Source organism: Trachypithecus francoisi, unplaced genomic scaffold (genome assembly GCF_009764315.1).
Source record: "Trachypithecus francoisi isolate TF-2019V2 unplaced genomic scaffold, Tfra_2.0 Lachesis_group14, whole genome shotgun sequence".
NCBI lineage: Eukaryota > Metazoa > Chordata > Mammalia > Primates > Cercopithecidae > Trachypithecus > Trachypithecus francoisi.
This window is the reverse complement of record NW_022681459.1, coordinates 45,459,822-45,473,489: the sequence shown is the minus strand read 5'-3', so window position 1 is coordinate 45,473,489 and position 13,668 is coordinate 45,459,822. Positions and strand designations below refer to the sequence as shown.

General features: G+C 49.6%; 1 pseudogene; it reads left to right on the top strand.

Moving 5' to 3' along the window:
• The first annotated feature begins 11,029 nt into the window (after positions 1 to 11,029).
• Positions 11,030 to 11,606, top strand: LOC117096709 (annotated as a pseudogene).
• The last annotated feature ends 2,062 nt before the right edge of the window (positions 11,607 to 13,668 follow it).

The following is a 13,668-nucleotide window of genomic DNA, read 5'->3' as shown; positions in this document are numbered from 1 at the left end:
CCAATCCCTCCTTACCCAGCCCAGAGTCCTGGCCAGGAAAGCGGGGTGCAGCCGGTCTTGGAGGGAGCACACCGCCGCCCCCGCAGCACAAAGGGGCTAGCAGGCCGGCGCTCTCAGCCTCCCGCATCCCCACCCGCGGCGCTGTCATGGCAACGCTTGCCCGGCCACTTTCGGCCTCAGAGAGCTCAGCGCTGGAGAGGCGCGGGGGCGGCGCGCGACCGCGGACCAGGGGCGCAGAAGCCTGAACCCCAGAGTAAGAGGACAGAAGAGGCTTGTCCTGGAATAGTGCCAAGGGCTTAACTAGCAAGACCTCGGCTGTATGCCTCTTTATGCACCTGGTTATGGTGAAGTCCAGATTTGAACCCATAACTGTAAATTCATGCGTGTACAGCATTTGGCCTAACAACATGTATAGGTTTAGTCTTTAATTTTTTTTATTATTTATTCTTATTATTTTAGAGATGGGACTTCACTCTGTCACCCTGGCTGAAGTGCAGGGGCACCATCATAGCTCACCGCATCCTCCAACTCCTGGGTTCAGGAAATCCTCCTGCCTCCCCCTCAGCCTTCGGAGTAGCTGGGACTACAGGCGCGAGCCCCCGCGGCCGGGCTTAGTCTTTTATTTAACTGCCCTCTTCTTAGTACCTACTATTTTCTAGAGTAGGGATGCTAGGAAGTGGTCCTGAAGTAGTGGTTCTAGAGCCGAAGCATCTACGTTGCTTGAGAACGTATTAGAAATCCAATTCAGGGCCGGCCTCGGTGGCTCACCCCTGTAATCCCAGCACTTTGGGAGGCAGAGGCGGGCAGATCACCTGAGGTCAGGAGTTCAAGACCAGCCTGACCAACATGGTGAAACCCCATCTCTACTAAGAAACTAGCCGGGCGCGGTGGTGAGTGCCTGTAATCCCAGCTACTCCTGAAGCTGAGGCACAAGAACCGCTTGAACCCGGGAGGCGGAGGTTGCAGTGAGCCCAGGTCATGCCACTGCACTCTAGTGCGGGTAACAACAGCCAAACTCCCTCTCAAGAAAAGAAAAGAGGCCGGGCGCGGTAGCTGGCTCACGCCTGTAATCCCAGCACTTTGGGAGGCCGAGGCGGGCGGGTCACAAGGTCAGGAGATCGAGACCATCCTGGCTAACACGGTGAAACCCCGTCTCTACCAAAAAAATACAAAAAATTTAGCCGGGCGTGGTGGCAGGCGCCTGTAGTCCCAGCTTCTCGGGAGGCTGAGGCAGGAGAATGGCGTGAACCTGGGAGGCGACGGAGCTTGCAGTGAGCGGAGATCGCGCCACTGCACTCCAGCCTGAGAGACAGAGCGAGACTCCGTCTCAAAAAAAAAAAAAAAAAAAAAAGGTTTTGGCCGGGCGCAGTGCCTCACGCCTGTAATCCCAGCACTTTGGGAGGCCAAGGCGGGTGGATCACGAGGTCAGGAGATTGAGACCATTCTGGCTAACACCGTGAAACCCCGTCTCCACTAAAAAATACAAAAAAATTAGCCGGGCGTGGTGGCGGATGCCTGTAGTTCCAGCTACTTGGGAGGCTGAGGCAGGAGAATGGTGTGAACCCGGGAGGCGGAGCTTGCAGTGAGCCAAGATCGCGCCACTGCCCTCCAGCCTGGGCAACAGAGTGAAACTCTGTCTCAAAAAAAAAATAATAAAAATATATTTTAAGATAAATAAAAATAATAAATATATAAATAAATATAAATAAAAGTGTTTTGAGACAAGGTCTTGCTCTGTTGCCCAGGCTGGAGTGCAGTGACAAGGATCATAGCTCACTGCAGCCTTGAACTGTTGGGCTCAAGCAATCCTCCTGCCTGAGTTGCCATCACCCAGGTCTATGACTTCCCCCTAATTCAACAGTCTAGTCTAGTCTCCCTAGACACAAACAAAAAGGGAAATAGAATTTGGCATGACACATTCTAACTGAGTACAGGGGATACATAGAGGTCACCACTTCCTTTCTTAAGCATTCCCAAGCCACCTGCTTTATAATCCATTCCCGAATTCTCCTGAATGTCAGTCTATCATTTCCCATATCTACTTGGAAAAAAATCAAACCACCTGTTTATCCCAAACTTTCACACTTCATCCTATTCCCTGGGCCTTCTTAAGGATGAGCAATAGTGAATTTATGATTCTATTTCCAAGCATCTTTGGTTCTAGAGATATTGTAATCAAACCTAGGTTTGGCTGCTCGCTGCTTGAAAGCCAGATGCCAGAGATAAGGGTTGATGGGAAGAAAATTAGGTTTACTTAAAGAGCTAGCAAAACCAAGAAGATAATGGACTATTTATTGTTCTAAAGTACCATACTGTCATATTAAGTCAGTACAGATTTTATGCTGTTTTTACGTTAAAGTCAAGTAGAAGAGGCTGAGCGTAGTGGCTTACGCCTGTAATCCCAGCAGTTTGGGAGGCCGAAGTGGGCAGATCACCTGAGGTCAAGAGTTCGAGACCAGGCTGGCCAACGTGGTGAAACCCTGTCTCTACTAAAAATATAACAATTAGCTGGGCATGGTGGTATGTGCCTGTAATCCCAGCTACTCAGGAGGCTGAGGCAGGAGGATCACTTGAACCTGGGAGGCAGAGGTTGCAGTGACCTGAGATCACACCACTATACTCCAGCCTGGGTGACAGAGCAAAGGGGAAGAGAAGGGGGGTTGAATTGGGATCAACAGATGACCAATTACCACTGGCACCTGGGCACCAGCGAGGGTCCAAGAAGGTTGAGAACTTCTCTGTCCTTGGTCAGGTCACAATGCTTTTATAAATCTTTAACAAAACATTGATTATTTACATATTTCTCCTTTAATCCCAGAGTTAGTTTTTAAAAACTACATGATTGCTTTTTTCTGCATATTATCTCAGTGCTCTAAAATTATCTTAGCCTACGTGCAGGAATGGGAAAAGGCCTCTTAAACAAAAATTGAGTTAGTTATGTTAGTACTTTTGCTGTTTTGCTGTTGCAAAGTCTTTTCAAGGCAAGCAGTGGGGAGGTGGCAGAGGGGAGCAAAAGGGGTGACAGTTAGAGGATACTGTGGCTCACTGCAAATAGACCGTCTAACTCAGGCGGACTCAGGACAAGCCATGAACTGAATACTGCAAGGAGGGAGTGGACTCTCATGTTCAGCAGATGCCATTACCAGTGTGGGCCTCCTCTGCTCCCAGTTCTTTAACATGGTACATTTCTGTACCGGGGCAGACCAGACTAGCTCTCCTGGGGGATTCAGCTGGTCCTTTGCCCTCCTTTTGCCCATCTGTTGAGTGCCTTTGTGGTGAGCAAAGTCTTCCCTTGCATCCTCCATTTCCCTAGGGAGGGTTGGAAATCCTTTGGGGTTCATGCCTGGTTTGAGAAGTAGAGCTGGCATCCTTCTCTCCTCCCTATCAATGTAATGACCCTCACCTCATCCTACGGGTAGACTTAGGACATACCCTGGGAAGAGCATGCCCGGAGATGGTAAACATCATCCTCACCACAACTGGCCAAGAGTTCTCACCTTCCAGGAAACATGTATAGGGCCAACTTGGACCCCAGGAGCCCATGAGCAGAGAAGAGTACCCCAAAGAGACATGTCAGTATTCCTGCTCTGCGTGATACCATTCTGAAACCCCAGATTTCCAAGAGAATTCTGACACTGGCAACATATAAAGGAAAGGGGAGCCTGAGCCTCTCTTCTCTTTAGTCCTAGAACAGCCCTTGGAGAAACAAGAGTGGCTCCAGAGGCCAGGGTTCCTATTGCAATTCTGTTATCAGCCCACTGGGTGCCTCTTTAAAAAGAGAGAGAGAGGGCCAGGCGCAGTGGTTCATGCTTGTAATCCCAGCACTTTGGCAGGCAGATCACGAGGTCAGGAGTTTGAGATCAGCCTGACCAACATGGTGAGACCCCCGTCTCTACTAAAAATACAAAAATTAGCCAGGCGTGGTGGTGGGCACCTGTAATCCCAGCTACTCAGGAGGCTGAGGCAAGAGAATTGCTTGAACCCTGGAGTTGGACGTTGCAGTGAGCCGAGATCACGCCACTGTACTCCAGCCTGGGCGATGGAGCGAGACTCCGTCTCAAAAAAAATAAAAATTAAAAAAAATAAATAAATAAAAAGAGAGAGAGAGATAAGAAATTGACATACTCTAAGGTCGGTCACAGTGCCTCATGCCTGTAATTCCAGCGCTTTGGCAGGTTGAAGTGGGAAGATCGCTTGAGTCCAGGAACTCAAGACCAGCCTGGGCAGTATAATGAGACGGACCCCCCGCTCCACCACATCTCTACAGAAACCTTTTAAATATTAGCCAGACATGGTAGTGTGTGCCTGTGGTCCCAGCTACATGGAAGGCTGAGCAAAGAGGATCACTTGAGCCTAGGCGTCAGAGGCTGCAGTGAGCTCTGATTGCAGCACTGCACTCCAGCGTGGGCAACAGAGCAAAACTCTGTCTCAAAAAGAGAAAGAAATAAACGGAAAAGAAAGGGAAGTCGCATCCTCTAAAACTAACCATTTAAAGTGTATGATTCAGTGGCAATGAGTACATTCACAATGTTATGCTGCCACCAGGTCTAGTTAGTTCCAAGATGTTTTCGTCACCCCAAAATAATACCCCACACCCTTAAGCGGTTACTTCCCAGTTTCCCCTCCAGCCCATTGTCATAGGTGACCTTTTGTGCTGGCTTCTTTCACTCGGCATAATGTTTCTGAGGTTCATCCACATTGTAGCATGGCTCAGCACTTCATTCCTTTTATGACTGAATAATATTCCATTGTATGAACAGAACACAATTTATTCATCCATTCATTCGTTGTTGGACATGTGGGTTGTGTCCACCCTTTGGCTAACGTGAATAGTGCTGCTATGAACATGCATATGCAAGTATCTGTTTGAATCCTTCTTTTCGGTTCTTTTGGGTACATACCTCTCTTTTCCACGTTTCCTTTTCTATTCTCCCACCTTGCCTTAGTGAGAGGGATTATGGAGTTGGTAGCAAGGTGGGCTTCCTCACATACACCCTACCATGTTTCCAGCTCCACTTCTCTGCCGGGCCACACTTGTAGCCCTTGGAGGAAGGGTTCTGGGAAAGGCCAAATTTTGTCTTCCCTCCAGCCATGTTACTGATGGAGACTGGTCTATCAGGGGATCGGGGATCTCTTTTCTGACAGCTGTCCCCTGAGCAAACAGCTCCTGGTTTTACCCAGATAGAATATCTCATTTGCCTCATCAAAGTGGTCATCTTTACCTGGGGTGAGCGTGGGGCTCCCTGAGTTCAGCAGTGAGTGTTTGTAGAGCAGAGGAGAGGAGAGCTGCATTTGGTATGGCTCAGAAAGAATGTGCCTTTCAACAATTCCCTGAAACTACAAAATTATTTCCCTGCCACTCCCCGGCCCCATAATCACCGTCAGATGCAATGAACTTGACCCCTTTCCCGCTTACTTACCAGAAGCCTTTCCAAGTGCTTTACCCACACTCTCTCTTAGCACCCTCTAAGAAAGTATCGGTGTCATCTCCATCTGGTAAGGAAAGCAAGGCTTAGACAGGGAAAGTGACTTATCCAAGATCACCCAGCTAGAATGTAGTAAACCTGAGATTGAAACCCAGTGCTGTCTGATTCCAGAAGCTGCCCTCAGCCTCTCTGAAAACTCATCTGCATCATCCTGAATCCTTTATTCCCCTAAGAAGGGATGCACCACCCCTCAGCCAGCTGAACAATGACCCCACTACCATGCTCGGGTCACTCCAGGGTCTGTCCATCTGGGCATGGGCTCAGGATCAATGCCATGGTCAACTAGAGCTCAGTGGTCTCCAAAATCTTATCTCTGTCCTGCCCCCAGTGGCGTCTAAATGTGTGAAGGCCAGCAGTCTCTCTAGATAAAGGATAAATGGTGAATATAAGCCTGGATCACCCCAGATACAGATCCTGAGACATGGATTCAAATGCAAGTTGTTTATTTAGGACGTATTGGTACCAGGAAGCCTTGGTAAGGGAGCAGGTTAGGGAGACAGGGAAGAGGAGAAAGCTGGAATAGGTACACTAAAGAGTATACTTGTCATCAAGGACAGTCATAACAAAGTACCAAGACTGGGAGGTCTTAACAAACAACTTAAGGAGGCTGGAAGTCCAAGACCAAAGTAGCAGCAGGGTCAACTTCTCCTGCAGCTTCTCTCCTCAACTCACAGATGCCAGCTTCTCACTGTGTCATCATGTGGCCTTTTCTCTGTGCACACACAACCCTGGTGTCTCTCCCTCTTCTCACAAGGACATCGGTCCTGTCAGATTAGGGTCTCACCCTTTCAACCTCATTCTACCTTAATTATCTCTTTAGAGGCCCTATCTTCCAGTGTAGTCACATTGGGGGTTAAGGCTTCAACATAAGAATTTGAGTGGGAAGAGCACAGCTTACTCTATAACTATGAGCAAGTTGTTAGCGACTAGAACTCAGTCCTGCTGAGGTCTTCTGGGAGACTGCCAGACACACCTGACATGTCCTACCCCAGGTCCAGGAAGTCATGGAATTCCTCCACTCACTTTTTTTTTCTTTTCTTTTTTTTTTTTCTTTTGAGATGGAGTCTCCCTCCGCCACCAGACTGGAGTGCAGTGGCATAGTCTCGGCTCACTGCAACCTCCGCCTCCCAGGTTCAAACGACTCTGCTGCCTCAGCCTCCCAAGTAGCTGGGACTACAGTCACATGCCACCATGCCCAGCTCAATTTTTGTATTTTCAGTAGAGACAGGATTTCACCATGTTGGCCAGATGGTCTCAATCTCTTGACCTCGTGATCCACCCACCTCAGCATCCCAAAGTGCTGGGATTACAGGAGTGAGCCACCATGCCCCGCCCTCCACCTGCTTTTATCTCTTATGATTGAAGGGTGATCCCTGGACATCAACTTCTTGCCACCTCCAGGCTGCCCCTTGCACAGACCAAGCATGTGTCCTCATCCAATTGACACCACAGCACCCATGAGCTGGGCACTGTTGTCTGTGTTGGGCACACAATGAAACAGGCTTTGAGGGGTGATGGGCGGCACCCAGGGCCTGGTCTCCTTCTGTCAGCAGGAATAGTGGGGAGGAGCCCACCAGGGACTGCCAGGCTCTCTGCCACCCGACTCTCTGTCTTATTTCCTTTCTCTGCCTTCCTCCCAGCCATGGCGGTCAGCCAAGACATGGACTCAGGAGTCAGACAGAACTAAGTTTGAATTCCACCGTTGCCCCTTACCCACCACGTGACTTTGGGCAGGGAACTTCAACCCTCTGGGCTTCAGTTTCCTCTTCTGTAAAATGGAGATTACATAACCTCACTTGCAGGACTTTTGAAAGAATTAAGTGGACTGAGTGCAGAAGACACATGGCCCCGTCACAGTGCCCAGTAAATGCTCTCTCTCTTGCGCACGCACGTGCTCACTCACTCTCATATTATTATGAAATATGATGTTGATCTATTATTTTTCTGAATTTTTTCCTCCTTCCTGTGAATATTCTGTGGTTCCTGCTGTCAGTTTTTGGGCCTTATGCAAATGATTTGACTTCAGCCTGGTAGTTCTCTCTCTCTCTCTCTCTCTCTCTCTCTTCTCTCTCTCTCCCTCTCGCTCTCGCTCTCCCTCTCGCTCTCTCCCTCTCCCCCTCGGTCTCTCCCTCTCCCCCGCCTTTCTCTCTCAAGGCCATTAGAGACTCCCCACAAGACCTAGAGTTCTTATACCTGGGTAATTATTATAAAGGATCTTAGAAGCTAAGCAGACACCAACACTGTCTGCAGTGCACACATGTATCAAGTCCAGTCCATAGACACAGTTGCTGTTCTTTCTGTGTGAGCAGATGCTGTTGCTTTAACTATAATTCAGGGTTGTGTAGACACTATACTACATTAGTGGCACTTAAAAAAAATCATCTGGTCTTTTCTCCATTGGCAGGAGCTGAAAATGTATCCTCTACTTTATGGAGTCTATGATCCATTTTCCATTCAGACAAAAAGAAAAAAAAAAAAGTCAAACTATCAAAGTCCAGGGACCACTGGTTTCCCCCAGCACATTTATTTTATGGTGCACACAGCAAGGCTCAGGAGGCCAGGAGACCTTGCCTGAGGTCACAGGGAACCTCCCCCTGCCCCCAGGCTCCCTGCTCCATGCACCTCGCCTCTGCCTCTCTTTTGTCTCCAGCCAGTGTGCTTGCCTACGTGCATGCAGGGCCATGTCCCCATCCCTGCTGCTTCTTTGTCTGGGCTTTTGTGTCCAGACAACAGAGAAGGGGGGCAGAGTGTGTTGCTCTCATCCATCTGCAAACAGACCCCCTCCAGACGCCCTGCACCTGCTCCCCGGCCCTCCCAGTCGCCCCAGCAGGTGCTGCAGCATGGCCATCTTCTCCCTGCTGCAGTGGCTTCTGCTGCTGCTTCTGCTGAGGCTGAAAGGTGCAGACCGCAGCCGCCAGCACAGCGGCTGCCTTCCCTCCTCCCCACCCCCCTGCCGCCACCTCTCAGTCACAGGAGATGAGTCTCATCTTTTTTCCTGTATGGGCAGATGCTGACAGAGCCAGAGATGGGGCTAGAAGGAATTGGGATGGGGAAGACAAGCTCTGCAGGAGACTTTACAAAGACACCCTTCCTCCAGTTTTGTAGTCACCCTTCTTTCTCCCACACCCCCACACCCAATGCACTCCCAGCCCCATCGATGCTCTGGAACGTTTCGCCAAGTCATTCCCCCTCCCACCAAGTCGCCACTGTTGTCCTGGCCTCCAACATCCCCTACTGGGCTTCCTTCCAATCTGTTCTCCTTGCTGCAGCAGCCTGAAGATTCTGGAAATGCAAAGCTGATCTCATCACTCCCCTACTCATAGCCCCTCTGGTCTCAGGATGGACAGCAGCCTTTACCTTCCCTGGCAACCTTACCCTGCCCTGGCTGGCCCCCAGCCCATGGCTCCACCCTCATCCTTCAGCACACTCCCACCCCAGGCACACACCTCCAGGAGCAGCCCAGCCTCATGGTCTCCAGGAATCCTTCCCTGACTTTTAGGTCTCTGGATTGACTGAGGCCCCTCTCCTTCTGGGCTGATTTCAGTTTAGAATTACATATCCGTTTGCTTTTCTGTTGTACACAATCAATCTCTCTCTCTCTCTCTCTCTCTCTCATTCTCTCTCTCTCTCCCCCCCCCTCCACCCACCCCCCACCCCCGCCATCCCCACAACTAACCCATGAGGTTCGTCATGGGAGAAGCCTACTCTATTGTCGCACCCCAGCGTCTCCAAGGCATGGTGAAGGGTCTGATACACAGGAGGCCCTCCACGTATGTTTGCCAGAATGACTAAATCTTGAAGCTGCAAATGCTGTGGTTCTGGAGGGCTTCTCAGAAACCGTTTTATAGACGGAACAGAGACCCAGAGAAGAAAAGTGGCTTGCCTGAGGTCTCTGTTCCAATACAGCCATGCTGACGCTATCATCCCAGGGTCTCCAGGGACCCCAGTGTCTTATGCCTTCCAAAGGTCAATCTCTCCTTGAAAAGCCAATCAAACACCTCAAGTGCCCACCCTGAAGTGGCTGCAGAAATGCAATCCCCTTTCAGGGACTTGCCTGTCTTGTCTGGGTTGATGACGGCGTCTTCATCTCTTGCTCCAAACATCTGTTCCTGTCACCTTGATCCCATCTACCTGTCTCCATTCCTGTGGCCTGTGATCCTCTCTGCAGACACAGAGGCAGGCTCCCACACCACCCTCATTATTCCTCATAGTACTAACAACACAAAGCTCTTGGGGAAAGCGCTAAGACAGTGTGGGGCAAATAATAACACTTATTGAGCATTTACTGTGTTTCAGGTTCTGGGATAAATGCTATAAATGTAGTAGCTACTAACAGTCCAGTGGTGCTGGGGATACACAATTTCTCCCCATTTTATAGACAAGGAAACTGAAGATAAACAGACACAACTAGAATGTATCTGAGCCAAAATCCAGTCCCAACAATCTGCATCCAGCTCCTGGCAGCATGGACCCCCCTCCCCGACCCTGTCCCATGACACCTTCCAAGGCTCCCATCATCTTCCATCTGGTCAGCAGACCCTGTACAGTCCTCCCCGCCTCTCATGGTTCCTGTCTACTCCAGCCTGCCCACCCCCACACAGCCACGCCACAGCCATCCTGCAGAACAGTACATTCCTTATTTATCAGATGCATCTGGGCTCTCTGCAAATCAGCTGTGAATGCCACAATGCCTGCAGGAGGGAGGCAGAGAATTCTGGAGCCAACATCTTCCAGGAGGCAGGTAGGGACTGGGTTCAGGGTACCAGGCTCTAGTAGGAGCACCCACTGGGCCTGAAGAGCACAGATGGGGCTGGGGAAAAAGTGATCTGTGCTTTTGATCTGTTTTGCATCCGAGTCTACATCACATAAGTGGCAGAGAGCTTGGAGGATGAGGAGGTAGGAAATAGGGTGGACACTAATATTAATCAAGTATCTCCTGAAACACACACAAAACCCTCCAAGGCGGGGATTCTTGTGCCCGCTTTATAGAGGAGAAAACGGAGACTTGCAGAAGGTAGGCAAGCTCTTTCTGAATGTATAACCTTGCTTTGTCCTTCCTGTCCCTTAAAAAGAGGAGAGTTAAGGTGGCTGGAAAGATGTCCCGAGCATCATCAGAAAACTAATCATAAAATAAGGTAGGAAAATGAGGCCCAGGGGAAGGACTGTGGACTCAGAGATTAAACTCCTCTTTTAAATTCCTGCCATACGATTCTATCCAGTTGCTAATAGTGAACCGTACGTTGGTTCCAGGCATCCTGGAAGACAATGCAAAGAGGGAATACAATGAGTTTCACAAGTGGGCAGTGTCTGCAAAGAAGAAACAAACTAGATACACAGTGACAGAGCTATGGCTGGTACTGAAAACAGAGAAGGAGGTGTAGCTCCACCCCAATCTCAATCCCAGATACCTAAACTTCTAGGAACTAGCTTTTGATTCCCTTTCCACCATCCCTCTACCCAATCACCGGCGAGAGGGCCGGGGGCGGGGCAGGCGCACAGTCTGACCCCACCATGGAGGGTGTGTTTTTATATCTTACCACCAGGTGTCAGTGCGGGGCAGGTCTCAGCAGGAGGTTTCTAGGATGGACTGAGGTTTCTTGCGAACCTCAGTGAGTGAGGGCTAGAGCCTTAGGTTGAACCTCAACAAAGAAATTGATCTCCCGGTTGGAGGAAGATGGCTGCCGCCCAGGGATTCTCCCTAACGGCCGCGACGCAGAGAGCGCTCACTCCCTGGCCGAGGGGCAGGCTCCTCGCGGCCTCCCTGAGACTCCGGGCGCATCCTCCAGCCCCGAAGCTGGGGAAGGGCAGGTCAGCCTCACGGACAGCTGCGCCCAGAGGCTTCTGGAAATCACCAAAGGGTCAGAATTCCTCAGGCTGCAGGTGGAGGGAGTTGGATGCGCCAGATTCCAATGCAGATTTTCACTGGATACAGTTATCAACCCCGATGACAGGGTATTTGAACAGGGTGGGGCAAGAGTGACGGTTGACTCTGAGAGCTTAGCCTTCGTGAAAGGGGCCCAGGTGGACTTCAGCCAAGAACTGATCGGAAGCTCATTTCAAGTGTTGAACAATTCTCAAGCACAGCAAGGCTGCTCCTGTGGGTCATCCTTCTCTGTCTAACTTTGATGCGATGACAGGTGACTCTGACTCTGAGATTGTCACCAGTTGTACCAATTTGAGGAACCTGGAGTTAGTAGAATTCTAGAAGTTTCCTTCTAATCATGTCCCTCTCAATTTTATTTCCCACCATCCAGGAGTATTGTGTTATGTCACTATTATTTTCACAACGTGAAGGTTTTATGCTTGGCTTAATTTTTCCCTCCAACTCCCCTCGGTGCTAAGGCTGAGCCTCCAGATGCTGTTACCTCAGATTTAATCACTGATTGAAACTCCATATACTCTGTAGAGCCTCCATGACTCTAAAATTTGGAATTAACTTCTCTGGCCTTAAGAGCTGTTTGTATATATGTGGATAGCTATGTATAAAAGCTTCATTTAAAAAAAGAAAGAAAAGAAATTGATCTCCTGCTCTGCCAGAATGAAGAGCCCTGGACAGAGAATCAGGAGCCCAGAATTCAAATCCCAGCTCCGCTTCCAGGGCTCTGTGCAAACCAGAGCACATCAACTTGCCTTTTTCAGTGTTGGTCTTTTCATCTGAGGAAGGGGGAAATTTATGGAGGGAGTGGGACACCGAGACACAGTGATGGAAAACGATCATGGCCAATGAAGCCTGGGACAGGTAGAAGTGGAGACAGAAAGAATTTCCAAACTAGAGGGGAGAAAAAAAAAGTGGGGGTAAAGGGCCCACTTCCAAGAGATAAAATCTCACCAAGGTCCCTGTTTAGGGACGGGGAGAGAAAGTGGTAAGTTCTGTTTTGTGTCTTCTGGTTGGTTTGAGGGAGTAAACTAGTCAGGACTTTTTCATGTGGAAATGATGGAAACTCATCTTAAAATGTCTTAGTAGGGGCCGGGCGCGGTGGCTCACACCTGTAATCTCAGCACTTTGGGAGGCCAAGGCAGGCGGATCACAAGGTCAGGAGATTGAGACCAGCCTGGCTAACACAGTGAAATCCCATCTCTACTAAAAAATACAAAAAAATTAGCTGGGCACGGTGGTGGGCGCCTGTAGTCCCAGCTACTCGGGGGCTGAGGCAGGAGAATGGTGTGAAGCCGGGAGGCGGAGTTTACAGTGAGGCAAGATCACGCCACCACACTCCAGCCTAGGCGACAGAGCGAGACTCAATCTCAAAAAAAAAAAAAAAAAGTCTTAGTAGGACCAGAAAAAAAAAAAAACAGGAGAGGGTGTTCTTTGGCTTCTGTGATAAAAAGCAAATGGGAGCAGGGTATGGTGGCTCACGCCTGTAATCCCAACACTTTGGGAGGGTGAGGCGGGCAGATCACCTGAGGTCAGAGTTCAAGACCAGCCTGGGCAACATGGTGAAACTCCATCTCTACTAAAAGTACAAAAATTAGCCGGACGTGATGGTGCACGCTTGTAATCCTGGCTACTCAGGAGGCTGAAGCAGGAGAATCACTTGAACCCAGCAGGCAGACGTTGCAGTGAGCCGAGATGACACCATTGTACTCCAGCCTGGGTGATAGAGTGAGACTCTGTCAAAAAAAAAAAAAGAAAATAGCGAATAGGGTGTCTGCATAACAAGATGCTTGAGCTCATTCTCACCATCTCCAGCCTCAGCTTTCTCCTGCACCAGTTTTGTTTCCAGGGTGGCTTTGATGGCAAGGTCCAAGATTACATCCTATGAGCTCCTTAAGCTCTGCTAAAGACAGCTGTTCTTTCTGAATTGATCCAACCAGAGTTTTAGAGTTGATCTCACTGGCTCAAATTGGATCACGTGCTTGTCCATCCCGAACCCAATCACAATGACTATTATTGGCCAAACCTGGGTTATGTCCTCCCTTTTGGAATCAAGATGGGTCAACTCCATTCAGTGCCTTGAGTCAGAGAAGAGGAAGGGTGATTGTTTAATCTAAAACTGAGGGTCCCCCCGAAGCTGCTAAAGGTCCAGGAAGGATAAAATCGCAGAAAGCCGCCTCCCTCCAGTGGGGAGGAACCTGTCATGACCCACAGGCCTGCCTCCCTGATGTTTTGTGTCAAGAGATGATTCCAGGAACTCACAGCAGATAAAGGAAGGGCCTCCCCACCCCTCCCCTATTTCCCCCC